The sequence below is a fragment of the Perna viridis genome, chromosome 15, assembly GCF_037379345.1.
Source record: "Perna viridis isolate PV_CMFRI_1.1 ecotype Kerala chromosome 15, ASM3737934v1, whole genome shotgun sequence".
Classification (NCBI taxonomy): domain Eukaryota; kingdom Metazoa; phylum Mollusca; class Bivalvia; order Mytilida; family Mytilidae; genus Perna; species Perna viridis.
In genome coordinates this window covers 2,861,818-2,877,837 of record NC_142459.1, presented here as the reverse complement: position 1 = coordinate 2,877,837, position 16,020 = coordinate 2,861,818, and positions in this window count along the sequence as shown.

Sequence of the window (16,020 nt, the reverse complement as noted above, 5' to 3'; positions counted from 1 at the left end):
TGTCAGCTCACCATCCTCAGAATGGCATATGGGGTTAGCAGACTTGCAGTGCAGTACTGGTCACCGGAAGTGAAGGGTCTATAAATAGCATGGGAAATCCCAGTGTTTTCACAAGATAGGGGTATATTTAAAAATCATTATGGAGATTAGGCTTCACATCACAAGAAGCAAAATGCACCTATAAAATGTACAGAAATGTTTTTCCTTTCAGAAACTGTTTAAATTTTTAAAATAAGATGAGAACTTTTTTCACAGCACTATGAGGAACAGGGGTAATTTCTGCGTAGGACTATTTTTGCGTACGTTCCAAATGCTCATTGGTTGAATTGGTGGTCTGTAACCTAAAGAGTCACTTTTTGTCTTAGAAAAAATAAATAACTATACAGGTATCTTCCTACACACATACTGAATGCATTTGCAAAGTTTCAGTGAAATGTGGCAAGCACGTTTTTAAATATTTGATTTTTAAATATAGGGTAACCAAGTTGTGCGAGCAAAAAAGTGAAAATATTCTACCATACTGAAATGCATTAAATATTTGCAAAGAACTTTTTCTGACTTTTCAAATAAAAAATATCAATCACAACTTGTTTTTTAACAATATTAATGAAGAAATAGTTTTAAAAGTAATCATTTTCTGAGAAATTGGTCTATTTTTAAAAAATTATTTCTGACATGCCTCCCCCTTTTTCTTGATCACATGTCAAAAATCCTAAATCTTTAAATTTTCACAAAAGGTGATATATTTGGCTTTAAATTTGTAAATACAGTGTTTTCACATTAAAACATGACCAGTAAAGGGCACCTAAAGCAAAAAAAGTGCTCAATAATGGATTTTCCATGTTGCCATAGGGGAATGCTTATATGGCCTTAACCGCAGTAATGAAAGTGAGTTTTTCCTCATTTCTAACCTAATTATTGCTCAAATCTACACAAAACTTGATTTCAAGTGCTTATTACTACCATATTTAGGTAAATATAGCCCTCAAAGTTTAATATTTGATATTTTTACTAAATTTTCTACACTTTTTACAAGATAGGACATAAAAATCAGCCAAAAAGACCAATTTTCCATAATTTGGACCTATAACTTAAAAAAATGCATATTTTGAAGGATTTTTGTAGTGTATTCCTCTCATGGCAAAGTTAACAAGATCTTCAAGTAGTTTAAAGCTATTTCAAGAAACTTTTCATTTTGTCATGGCTTCATCTTCAGGCTAAAAACCACTAATTCCACTTCCCATAGGCTTCTATGCTAATTTCACAATATTCAATGGCTTCTCTGGACTTTACCTTAACTTTAACCTGCAGATGACTATATATCAGCATGATTCTACATATGTCAGCTCACAATCCTCAGAATGGCATGTGGGGTTAGCAGACTTGCAGTGCAGTACTGGTCACCGGAAGTGAAGGGTCTATAAATAGCATGGGAAATCCCAGTGTTTTCACAAGATAGGGGTATATTTAAAAATCATTATGGAGATTAGGCTTCACATCACAAGAAGCAAAATGCACCTATAAAATGTACAGAAATGTTTTTCCTTTCAGAAACTGTTTAAATTTTTAAAATAAGATGAGAACTTTTTTCACAGCACTATGAGGAACAGGGGTAATTTCTGCGTAGGACTATTTTTGCGTACGTTCCAAATGCTCATTGGTTGAATTGGTGGTCTGTAACCTAAAGAGTCACTTTTTGTCTTAGAAAAAATAAATAACTATACAGGTATCTTCCTACTCACATACTGAATGCATTTGCAAAGTTTCAGTGAAATGTGGCAAGCACTTTTTTAAATATTTGATTTTTAAATATAGGGTAACCAAGTTGTGCGAGCAAAAAAGTGAAAATATTCTACCATACTGAAATGCATTAAATATTTGCAAAGAACTTTTTCTGACTTTTCAAATAAAAAATATCAATCACAACTTGTTTTTTAACAATATTAATGAAGAAATAGTTTTAAAAGTAATCATTTTCTGAGAAATTGGTCTATTTTTAAAAAATTATTTCTGACATGCCTCCCCCTTTTTCTTGATCACATGTCAAAAATCCTAAATCTTTAAATTTTCACAAAAGGTGATATATTTGGCTTTAAATTTGTAAATACAGTGTTTTCACATTAAAACATGACCAGTAAAGGGCACCTAAAGCAAAAAAAGTGCTCAATAATGGATTTTCCATGTTGCCATAGGGGAATGCTTATATGGCCTTAACCGCAGTAATGAAAGTGAGTTTTTCCTCATTTCTAACCTAATTTTTGCTCAAATCTACACAAAACTTGATTTCAAGTGCTTATTACTACCATATTTAGGTAAATATAGCCCTCAAAGTTTAATATTTGATATTTTTACTAAATTTTCTACACTTTTTACAAGATAGGACATAAAAATCAGCCAAAAAGACCAATTTTCCATAATTTGGACCTATAACTTAAAAAAATGCATATTTTGAAGGATTTTTGTAGTGTATTCCTCTCATGGCAAAGTTAACAAGATCTTCAAGTAGTTTAAAGCTATTTCAAGAAACTTTTCATTTTGTCATGGCTTCATCTTCAGGCTAAAAACCACTAATTCCACTTCCCATAGGCTTCTATGCTAATTTCACAATATTCAATGGCTTCTCTGGACTTTACCTTAACTTTAACCTGCAGATGACTATATATCAGCATGATTCTACATATGTCAGCTCACAATCCTCAGAATGGCATGTGGGGTTAGCAGACTTGCAGTGCAGTACTGGTCACCGGAAGTGAAGGGTCTATAAATAGCATGGGAAATCCCAGTGTTTTCACAAGATAGGGGTATATTTAAAAATCATTATGGAGATTAGGCTTCACATCACAAGAAGCAAAATGCACCTATAAAATGTACAGAAATGTTTTTCCTTCCAGAAACTGTTTAAATTTTTAAAATAAGATGAGAACTTTTTTCACAGCACTATGAGGAACAGGGGTAATTTCTGCGTAGGACTATTTTTGCGTACGTTCCAAATGCTCATTGGTTGAATTGGTGGTCTGTAACCTAAAGAGTCACTTTTTGTCTTAGAAAAAATAAATAACTATACAGGTATCTTCCTACTCACATACTGAATGCATTTGCAAAGTTTCAGTGAAATGTGGCAAGCACTTTTTTAAATATTTGATTTTTAAATATAGGGTAACCAAGTTGTGCGAGCAAAAAAGTGAAAATATTCTACCATACTGAAATGCATTAAATATTTGCAAAGAACTTTTTCTGACTTTTCAAATAAAAAATATCAATCACAACTTGTTTTTTAACAATATTAATGAAGAAATAGTTTTAAAAGTAATCATTTTCTGAGAAATTGGTCTATTTTTAAAAAATTATTTCTGACATGCCTCCCCCTTTTTCTTGATCACATGTCAAAAATCCTAAATCTTTAAATTTTCACAAAAGGTGATATATTTGGCTTTAAATTTGTAAATACAGTGTTTTCACATTAAAACATGACCAGTAAAGGGCACCTAAAGCAAAAAAAGTGCTCAATAATGGATTTTCCATGTTGCCATAGGGGAATGCTTATATGGCCTTAACCGCAGTAATGAAAGTGAGTTTTTCCTCATTTCTAACCTAATTTTTGCTCAAATCTACACAAAACTTGATTTCAAGTGCTTATTACTACCATATTTAGGTAAATATAGCCCTCAAAGTTTAATATTTGATATTTTTACTAAATTTTCTACACTTTTTACAAGATAGGACATAAAAATCAGCCAAAAAGACCAATTTTCCATAATTTGGACCTATAACTTAAAAAAATGCATATTTTGAAGGATTTTTGTAGTGTATTCCTCTCATGGCAAAGTTAACAAGATCTTCAAGTAGTTTAAAGCTATTTCAAGAAACTTTTCATTTTGTCATGGCTTCATCTTCATAAAGAGTCACTTTTTGTCTTAGAAAAAATAAATAACTATACAGGTATCTTCCTACTCACATACTGAATGCATTTGCAAAGTTTCAGTGAAATGTGGCAAGCACTTTTTTAAATATTTGATTTTTAAATATAGGGTAACCAAGTTGTGCGAGCAAAAAAGTGAAAATATTCTACCATACTGAAATGCATTAAATATTTGCAAAGAACTTTTTCTGACTTTTCAAATAAAAAATATCAATCACAACTTGTTTTTTAACAATATTAATGAAGAAATAGTTTTAAAAGTAATCATTTTCTGAGAAATTGGTCTATTTTTAAAAAATTATTTCTGACATGCCTCCCCCTTTTTCTTGATCACATGTCAAAAATCCTAAATCTTTAAATTTTCACAAAAGGTGATATATTTGGCTTTAAATTTGTAAATACAGTGTTTTCACATTAAAACATGACCAGTAAAGGGCACCTAAAGCAAAAAAAGTGCTCAATAATGGATTTTCCATGTTGCCATAGGGGAATGCTTATATGGCCTTAACCGCAGTAATGAAAGTGAGTTTTTCCTCATTTCTAACCTAATTTTTGCTCAAATCTACACAAAACTTGATTTCAAGTGCTTATTACTACCATATTTAGGTAAATATAGCCCTCAAAGTTTAATATTTGATATTTTTACTAAATTTTCTACACTTTTTACAAGATAGGACATAAAAATCAGCCAAAAAGACCAATTTTCCATAATTTGGACCTATAACTTAAAAAAATGCATATTTTGAAGGATTTTTGTAGTGTATTCCTCTCATGGCAAAGTTAACAAGATCTTCAAGTAGTTTAAAGCTATTTCAAGAAACTTTTCATTTTGTCATGGCTTCATCTTCAGGCTAAAAACCACTAATTCCACTTCCCATAGGCTTCTATGCTAATTTCACAATATTCAATGGCTTCTCTGGACTTTACCTTAACTTTAACCTGCAGATGACTATATATCAGCATGATTCTACATATGTCAGCTCACAATCCTCAGAATGGCATGTGGGGTTAGCAGACTTGCAGTGCAGTACTGGTCACCGGAAGTGAAGGGTCTATAAATAGCATGGGAAATCCCAGTGTTTTCACAAGATAGGGGTATATTTAAAAATCATTATGGAGATTAGGCTTCACATCACAAGAAGCAAAATGCACCTATAAAATGTACAGAAATGTTTTTCCTTTCAGAAACTGTTTAAATTTTTAAAATAAGATGAGAACTTTTTTCACAGCACTATGAGGAACAGGGGTAATTTCTGCGTAGGACTATTTTTGCGTACGTTCCAAATGCTCATTGGTTGAATTGGTGGTCTGTAACCTAAAGAGTCACTTTTTGTCTTAGAAAAAATAAATAACTATACAGGTATCTTCCTACTCACATACTGAATGCATTTGCAAAGTTTCAGTGAAATGTGGCAAGCACTTTTTTAAATATTTGATTTTTAAATATAGGGTAACCAAGTTGTGCGAGCAAAAAAGTGAAAATATTCTACCATACTGAAATGCATTAAATATTTGCAAAGAACTTTTTCTGACTTTTCAAATAAAAAATATCAATCACAACTTGTTTTTTAATAATATTAATGAAGAAATAGTTTTAAAAGTAATCATTTTCTGAGAAATTGGTCTATTTTTAAAAAATTATTTCTGACATGCCTCCCCCTTTTTCTTGATCACATGTCAAAAATCCTAAATCTTTAAATTTTCACAAAAGGTGATATATTTGGCTTTAAATTTGTAAATACAGTGTTTTCACATTAAAACATGACCAGTAAAGGGCACCTAAAGCAAAAAAAGTGCTCAATAATGGATTTTCCATGTTGCCATAGGGGAATGCTTATATGGCCTTAACCGCAGTAATGAAAGTGAGTTTTTCCTCATTTCTAACCTAATTTTTGCTCAAATCTACACAAAACTTGATTTCAAGTGCTTATTACTACCATATTTAGGTAAATATAGCCCTCAAAGTTTAATATTTGATATTTTTACTAAATTTTCTACACTTTTTACAAGATAGGACATAAAAATCAGCCAAAAAGACCAATTTTCCATAATTTGGACCTATAACTTAAAAAAATGCATATTTTGAAGGATTTTTGTAGTGTATTCCTCTCATGGCAAAGTTAACAAGATCTTCAAGTAGTTTAAAGCTATTTCAAGAAACTTTTCATTTTGTCATGGCTTCATCTTCAGGCTAAAAACCACTAATTCCACTTCCCATAGGCTTCTATGCTAATTTCACAATATTCAATGGCTTCTCTGGACTTTACCTTAACTTTAACCTGCAGATGACTATATATCAGCATGATTCTACATATGTCAGCTCACAATCCTCAGAATGGCATGTGGGGTTAGCAGACTTGCAGTGCAGTACTGGTCACCGGAAGTGAAGGGTCTATAAATAGCATGGGAAATCCCAGTGTTTTCACAAGATAGGGGTATATTTAAAAATCATTATGGAGATTAGGCTTCACATCACAAGAAGCAAAATGCACCTATAAAATGTACAGAAATGTTTTTCCTTTCAGAAACTGTTTAAATTTTTAAAATAAGATGAGAACTTTTTTCACAGCACTATGAGGAACAGGGGTAATTTCTGCGTAGGACTATTTTTGCGTACGTTCCAAATGCTCATTGGTTGAATTGGTGGTCTGTAACCTAAAGAGTCACTTTTTGTCTTAGAAAAAATAAATAACTATACAGGTATCTTCCTACACACATACTGAATGCATTTGCAAAGTTTCAGTGAAATGTGGCAAGCACTTTTTTAAATATTTGATTTTTAAATATAGGGTAACCAAGTTGTGCGAGCAAAAAAGTGAAAATATTCTACCATACTGAAATGCATTAAATATTTGCAAAGAACTTTTTCTGACTTTTCAAATAAAAAATATCAATCACAACTTGTTTTTTAACAATATTAATGAAGAAATAGTTTTAAAAGTAATCATTTTCTGAGAAATTGGTCTATTTTTAAAAAATTATTTCTGACATGCCTCCCCCTTTTTCTTGATCACATGTCAAAAATCCTAAATCTTTAAATTTTCACAAAAGGTGATATATTTGGCTTTAAATTTGTAAATACAGTGTTTTCACATTAAAACATGACCAGTAAAGGGCACCTAAAGCAAAAAAAGTGCTCAATAATGGATTTTCCATGTTGCCATAGGGGAATGCTTATATGGCCTTAACCGCAGTAATGAAAGTGAGTTTTTCCTCATTTCTAACCTAATTTTTGCTCAAATCTACACAAAACTTGATTTCAAGTGCTTATTACTACCATATTTAGGTAAATATAGCCCTCAAAGTTTAATATTTGATATTTTTACTAAATTTTCTACACTTTTTACAAGATAGGACATAAAAATCAGCCAAAAAGACCAATTTTCCATAATTTGGACCTATAACTTAAAAAAATGCATATTTTGAAGGATTTTTGTAGTGTATTCCTCTCATGGCAAAGTTAACAAGATCTTCAAGTAGTTTAAAGCTATTTCAAGAAACTTTTCATTTTGTCATGGCTTCATCTTCAGGCTAAAAACCACTAATTCCACTTCCCATAGGCTTCTATGCTAATTTCACAATATTCAATGGCTTCTCTGGACTTTACCTTAACTTTAACCTGCAGATGACTATATATCAGCATGATTCTACATATGTCAGCTCACAATCCTCAGAATGGCATGTGGGGTTAGCAGACTTGCAGTGCAGTACTGGTCACCGGAAGTGAAGGGTCTATAAATAGCATGGGAAATCCCAGTGTTTTCACAAGATAGGGGTATATTTAAAAATCATTATGGAGATTAGGCTTCACATCACAAGAAGCCAAATGCACCTATAAAATGTACAGAAATGTTTTTCCTTTCAGAAACTGTTTAAATTTTTAAAATAAGATGAGAACTTTTTTCACAGCACTATGAGGAACAGGGGTAATTTCTGCGTAGGACTATTTTTGCGTACGTTCCAAATGCTCATTGGTTGAATTGGTGGTCTGTAACCTAAAGAGTCACTTTTTGTCTTAGAAAAAATAAATAACTATACAGGTATCTTCCTACACACATACTGAATGCATTTGCAAAGTTTCAGTGAAATGTGGCAAGCACTTTTTTAAATATTTGATTTTTAAATATAGGGTAACCAAGTTGTGCGAGCAAAAAAGTGAAAATATTCTACCATACTGAAATGCATTAAATATTTGCAAAGAACTTTTTCTGACTTTTCAAATAAAAAATATCAATCACAACTTGTTTTTTAACAATATTAATGAAGAAATAGTTTTAAAAGTAATCATTTTCTGAGAAATTGGTCTATTTTTAAAAAATTATTTCTGACATGCCTCCCCCTTTTTCTTGATCACATGTCAAAAATCCTAAATCTTTAAATTTTCACAAAAGGTGATATATTTGGCTTTAAATTTGTAAATACAGTGTTTTCACATTAAAACATGACCAGTAAAGGGCACCTAAAGCAAAAAAAGTGCTCAATAATGGATTTTCCATGTTGCCATAGGGGAATGCTTATATGGCCTTAACCGCAGTAATGAAAGTGAGTTTTTCCTCATTTCTAACCTAATTTTTGCTCAAATCTACACAAAACTTGATTTCAAGTGCTTATTACTACCATATTTAGGTAAATATAGCCCTCAAAGTTTAATATTTGATATTTTTACTAAATTTTCTACACTTTTTACAAGATAGGACATAAAAATCAGCCAAAAAGACCAATTTTCCATAATTTGGACCTATAACTTAAAAAAATGCATATTTTGAAGGATTTTTGTAGTGTATTCCTCTCATGGCAAAGTTAACAAGATCTTCAAGTAGTTTAAAGCTATTTCAAGAAACTTTTCATTTTGTCATGGCTTCATCTTCATAAAGAGTCACTTTTTGTCTTAGAAAAAATAAATAACTATACAGGTATCTTCCTACACACATACTGAATGCATTTGCAAAGTTTCAGTGAAATGTGGCAAGCACTTTTTTAAATATTTGATTTTTAAATATAGGGTAACCAAGTTGTGCGAGCAAAAAAGTGAAAATATTCTACCATACTGAAATGCATTAAATATTTGCAAAGAACTTTTTCTGACTTTTCAAATAAAAAATATCAATCACAACTTGTTTTTTAACAATATTAATGAAGAAATAGTTTTAAAAGTAATCATTTTCTGAGAAATTGGTCTATTTTTAAAAAAATTATTTCTGACATGCCTCCCCCTTTTTCTTGATCACATGTCAAAAATCCTAAATCTTTAAATTTTCACAAAAGGTGATATATTTGGCTTTAAATTTGTAAATACAGTGTTTTCACATTAAAACATGACCAGTAAAGGGCACCTAAAGCAAAAAAAGTGCTCAATAATGGATTTTCCATGTTGCCATAGGGGAATGCTTATATGGCCTTAACCGCAGTAATGAAAGTGAGTTTTTCCTCATTTCTAACCTAATTTTTGCTCAAATCTACACAAAACTTGATTTCAAGTGCTTATTACTACCATATTTAGGTAAATATAGCCCTCAAAGTTTAATATTTGATATTTTTACTAAATTTTCTACACTTTTTACAAGATAGGACATAAAAATCAGCCAAAAAGACCAATTTTCCATAATTTGGACCTATAACTTAAAAAAATGCATATTTTGAAGGATTTTTGTAGTGTATTCCTCTCATGGCAAAGTTAACAAGATCTTCAAGTAGTTTAAAGCTATTTCAAGAAACTTTTCATTTTGTCATGGCTTCATCTTCAGGCTAAAAACCACTAATTCCACTTCCCATAGGCTTCTATGCTAATTTCACAATATTCAATGGCTTCTCTGGACTTTACCTTAACTTTAACCTGCAGATGACTATATATCAGCATGATTCTACATATGTCAGCTCACAATCCTCAGAATGGCATGTGGGGTTAGCAGACTTGCAGTGCAGTACTGGTCACCGGAAGTGAAGGGTCTATAAATAGCATGGGAAATCCCAGTGTTTTCACAAGATAGGGGTATATTTAAAAATCATTATGGAGATTAGGCTTCACATCACAAGAAGCAAAATGCACCTATAAAATGTACAGAAATGTTTTTCCTTTCAGAAACTGTTTAAATTTTTAAAATAAGATGAGAACTTTTTTCACAGCACTATGAGGAACAGGGGTAATTTCTGCGTAGGACTATTTTTGCGTACGTTCCAAATGCTCATTGGTTGAATTGGTGGTCTGTAACCTAAAGAGTCACTTTTTGTCTTAGAAAAAATAAATAACTATACAGGTATCTTCCTACACACATACTGAATGCATTTGCAAAGTTTCAGTGAAATGTGGCAAGCACTTTTTTAAATATTTGATTTTTAAATATAGGGTAACCAAGTTGTGCGAGCAAAAAAGTGAAAATATTCTACCATACTGAAATGCATTAAATATTTGCAAAGAACTTTTTCTGACTTTTCAAATAAAAAATATCAATCACAACTTGTTTTTTAACAATATTAATGAAGAAATAGTTTTAAAAGTAATCATTTTCTGAGAAATTGGTCTATTTTTAAAAAATTATTTCTGACATGCCTCCCCCTTTTTCTTGATCACATGTCAAAAATCCTAAATCTTTAAATTTTCACAAAAGGTGATATATTTGGCTTTAAATTTGTAAATACAGTGTTTTCACATTAAAACATGACCAGTAAAGGGCACCTAAAGCAAAAAAAGTGCTCAATAATGGATTTTCCATGTTGCCATAAGGGAATGCTTATATGGCCTTAACCGCAGTAATGAAAGTGAGTTTTTCCTCATTTCTAACCTAATTTTTGCTCAAATCTACACAAAACTTGATTTCAAGTGCTTATTACTACCATATTTAGGTAAATATAGCCCTCAAAGTTTAATATTTGATATTTTTACTAAATTTTCTACACTTTTTACAAGATAGGACATAAAAATCAGCCAAAAAGACCAATTTTCCATAATTTGGACCTATAACTTAAAAAAATGCATATTTTGAAGGATTTTTGTAGTGTATTCCTCTCATGGCAAAGTTAACAAGATCTTCAAGTAGTTTAAAGCTATTTCAAGAAACTTTTCATTTTGTCATGGCTTCATCTTCAGGCTAAAAACCACTAATTCCACTTCCCATAGGCTTCTATGCTAATTTCACAATATTCAATGGCTTCTCTGGACTTTACCTTAACTTTAACCTGCAGATGACTATATATCAGCATGATTCTACATATGTCAGCTCACAATCCTCAGAATGGCATGTGGGGTTAGCAGACTTGCAGTGCAGTACTGGTCACCGGAAGTGAAGGGTCTATAAATAGCATGGGAAATCCCAGTGTTTTCACAAGATAGGGGTATATTTAAAAATCATTATGGAGATTAGGCTTCACATCACAAGAAGCAAAATGCACCTATAAAATGTACAGAAATGTTTTTCCTTTCAGAAACTGTTTAAATTTTTAAAATAAGATGAGAACTTTTTTCACAGCACTATGAGGAACAGGGGTAATTTCTGCGTAGGACTATTTTTGCGTACGTTCCAAATGCTCATTGGTTGAATTGGTGGTCTGTAACCTAAAGAGTCACTTTTTGTCTTAGAAAAAATAAATAACTATACAGGTATCTTCCTACACACATACTGAATGCATTTGCAAAGTTTCAGTGAAATGTGGCAAGCACTTTTTTAAATATTTGATTTTTAAATATAGGGTAACCAAGTTGTGCGAGCAAAAAAGTGAAAATATTCTACCATACTGAAATGCATTAAATATTTGCAAAGAACTTTTTCTGACTTTTCAAATAAAAAATATCAATCACAACTTGTTTTTTAACAATATTAATGAAGAAATAGTTTTAAAAGTAATCATTTTCTGAGAAATTGGTCTATTTTTAAAAAATTATTTCTGACATGCCTCCCCCTTTTTCTTGATCACATGTCAAAAATCCTAAATCTTTAAATTTTCACAAAAGGTGATATATTTGGCTTTAAATTTGTAAATACAGTGTTTTCACATTAAAACATGACCAGTAAAGGGCACCTAAAGCAAAAAAAGTGCTCAATAATGGATTTTCCATGTTGCCATAGGGGAATGCTTATATGGCCTTAACCGCAGTAATGAAAGTGAGTTTTTCCTCATTTCTAACCTAATTTTTGCTCAAATCTACACAAAACTTGATTTCAAGTGCTTATTACTACCATATTTAGGTAAATATAGCCCTCAAAGTTTAATATTTGATATTTTTACTAAATTTTCTACACTTTTTACAAGATAGGACATAAAAATCAGCCAAAAAGACCAATTTTCCATAATTTGGACCTATAACTTAAAAAAATGCATATTTTGAAGGATTTTTGTAGTGTATTCCTCTCATGGCAAAGTTAACAAGATCTTCAAGTAGTTTAAAGCTATTTCAAGAAACTTTTCATTTTGTCATGGCTTCATCTTCAGGCTAAAAACCACTAATTCCACTTCCCATAGGCTTCTATGCTAATTTCACAATATTCAATGGCTTCTCTGGACTTTACCTTAACTTTAACCTGCAGATGACTATATATCAGCATGATTCTACATATGTCAGCTCACAATCCTCAGAATGGCATGTGGGGTTAGCAGACTTGCAGTGCAGTACTGGTCACCGGAAGTGAAGGGTCTATAAATAGCATGGGAAATCCCAGTGTTTTCACAAGATAGGGGTATATTTAAAAATCATTATGGAGATTAGGCTTCACATCACAAGAAGCCAAATGCACCTATAAAATGTACAGAAATGTTTTTCCTTTCAGAAACTGTTTAAATTTTTAAAATAAGATGAGAACTTTTTTCACAGCACTATGAGGAACAGGGGTAATTTCTGCGTAGGACTATTTTTGCGTACGTTCCAAATGCTCATTGGTTGAATTGGTGGTCTGTAACCTAAAGAGTCACTTTTTGTCTTAGAAAAAATAAATAACTATACAGGTATCTTCCTACACACATACTGAATGCATTTGCAAAGTTTCAGTGAAATGTGGCAAGCACTTTTTTAAATATTTGATTTTTAAATATAGGGTAACCAAGTTGTGCGAGCAAAAAAGTGAAAATATTCTACCATACTGAAATGCATTAAATATTTGCAAAGAACTTTTTCTGACTTTTCAAATAAAAAATATCAATCACAACTTGTTTTTTAACAATATTAATGAAGAAATAGTTTTAAAAGTAATCATTTTCTGAGAAATTGGTCTATTTTTAAAAAATTATTTCTGACATGCCTCCCCCTTTTTCTTGATCACATGTCAAAAATCCTAAATCTTTAAATTTTCACAAAAGGTGATATATTTGGCTTTAAATTTGTAAATACAGTGTTTTCACATTAAAACATGACCAGTAAAGGGCACCTAAAGCAAAAAAAGTGCTCAATAATGGATTTTCCATGTTGCCATAGGGGAATGCTTATATGGCCTTAACCGCAGTAATGAAAGTGAGTTTTTCCTCATTTCTAACCTAATTTTTGCTCAAATCTACACAAAACTTGATTTCAAGTGCTTATTACTACCATATTTAGGTAAATATAGCCCTCAAAGTTTAATATTTGATATTTTTACTAAATTTTCTACACTTTTTACAAGATAGGACATAAAAATCAGCCAAAAAGACCAATTTTCCATAATTTGGACCTATAACTTAAAAAAATGCATATTTTGAAGGATTTTTGTAGTGTATTCCTCTCATGGCAAAGTTAACAAGATCTTCAAGTAGTTTAAAGCTATTTCAAGAAACTTTTCATTTTGTCATGGCTTCATCTTCAGGCTAAAAACCACTAATTCCACTTCCCATAGGCTTCTATGCTAATTTCACAATATTCAATGGCTTCTCTGGACTTTACCTTAACTTTAACCTGCAGATGACTATATATCAGCATGATTCTACATATGTCAGCTCACAATCCTCAGAATGGCATGTGGGGTTAGCAGACTTGCAGTGCAGTACTGGTCACCGGAAGTGAAGGGTCTATAAATAGCATGGGAAATCCCAGTGTTTTCACAAGATAGGGGTATATTTAAAAATCATTATGGAGATTAGGCTTCACATCACAAGAAGCCAAATGCACCTATAAAATGTACAGAAATGTTTTTCCTTTCAGAAACTGTTTAAATTTTTAAAATAAGATGAGAACTTTTTTCACAGCACTATGAGGAACAGGGGTAATTTCTGCGTAGGACTATTTTTGCGTACGTTCCAAATGCTCATTGGTTGAATTGGTGGTCTGTAACCTAAAGAGTCACTTTTTGTCTTAGAAAAAATAAATAACTATACAGGTATCTTCCTACACACATACTGAATGCATTTGCAAAGTTTCAGTGAAATGTGGCAAGCACTTTTTTAAATATTTGATTTTTAAATATAGGGTAACCAAGTTGTGCGAGCAAAAAAGTGAAAATATTCTACCATACTGAAATGCATTAAATATTTGCAAAGAACTTTTTCTGACTTTTCAAATAAAAAATATCAATCACAACTTGTTTTTTAACAATATTAATGAAGAAATAGTTTTAAAAGTAATCATTTTCTGAGAAATTGGTCTATTTTTAAAAAATTATTTCTGACATGCCTCCCCCTTTTTCTTGATCACATGTCAAAAATCCTAAATCTTTAAATTTTCACAAAAGGTGATATATTTGGCTTTAAATTTGTAAATACAGTGTTTTCACATTAAAACATGACCAGTAAAGGGCACCTAAAGCAAAAAAAGTGCTCAATAATGGATTTTCCATGTTGCCATAGGGGAATGCTTATATGGCCTTAACCGCAGTAATGAAAGTGAGTTTTTCCTCATTTCTAACCTAATTTTTGCTCAAATCTACACAAAACTTGATTTCAAGTGCTTATTACTACCATATTTAGGTAAATATAGCCCTCAAAGTTTAATATTTGATATTTTTACTAAATTTTCTACACTTTTTACAAGATAGGACATAAAAATCAGCCAAAAAGACCAATTTTCCATAATTTGGACCTATAACTTAAAAAAATGCATATTTTGAAGGATTTTTGTAGTGTATTCCTCTCATGGCAAAGTTAACAAGATCTTCAAGTAGTTTAAAGCTATTTCAAGAAACTTTTCATTTTGTCATGGCTTCATCTTCAGGCTAAAAACCACTAATTCCACTTCCCATAGGCTTCTATGCTAATTTCACAATATTCAATGGCTTCTCTGGACTTTACCTTAACTTTAACCTGCAGATGACTATATATCAGCATGATTCTACATATGTCAGCTCACAATCCTCAGAATGGCATGTGGGGTTAGCAGACTTGCAGTGCAGTACTGGTCACCGGAAGTGAAGGGTCTATAAATAGCATGGGAAATCCCAGTGTTTTCACAAGATAGGGGTATATTTAAAAATCATTATGGAGATTAGGCTTCACATCACAAGAAGCAAAATGCACCTATAAAATGTACAGAAATGTTTTTCCTTTCAGAAACTGTTTAAATTTTTAAAATAAGATGAGAACTTTTTTCACAGCACTATGAGGAACAGGGGTAATTTCTGCGTAGGACTATTTTTGCGTACGTTCCAAATGCTCATTGGTTGAATTGGTGGTCTGTAACCTAAAGAGTCACTTTTTGTCTTAGAAAAAATAAATAACTATACAGGTATCTTCCTACACACATACTGAATGCATTTGCAAAGTTTCAGTGAAATGTGGCAAGCACTTTTTTAAATATTTGATTTTTAAATATAGGGTAACCAAGTTGTGCGAGCAAAAAAGTGAAAATATTCTACCATACTGAAATGCATTAAATATTTGCAAAGAACTTTTTCTGACTTTTCAAATAAAAAATATCAATCACAACTTGTTTTTTAACAATATTAATGAAGAAATAGTTTTAAAAGTAATCATTTTCTGAGAAATTGGTCTATTTTTAAAAAATTATTTCTGACATGCCTCCCCCTTTTTCTTGATCACATGTCAAAAATCCTAAATCTTTAAATTTTCACAAAAGGTGATATATTTGGCTTTAAATTTGTAAATACAGTGTTTTCACATTAAAACATGACCAGTAAAGGGCACCTAAAGCAAAAAAAGTGCTCAATAATGGATTTTCCATGTTGCCATAGGGGAATGCTTATATGGCCTTA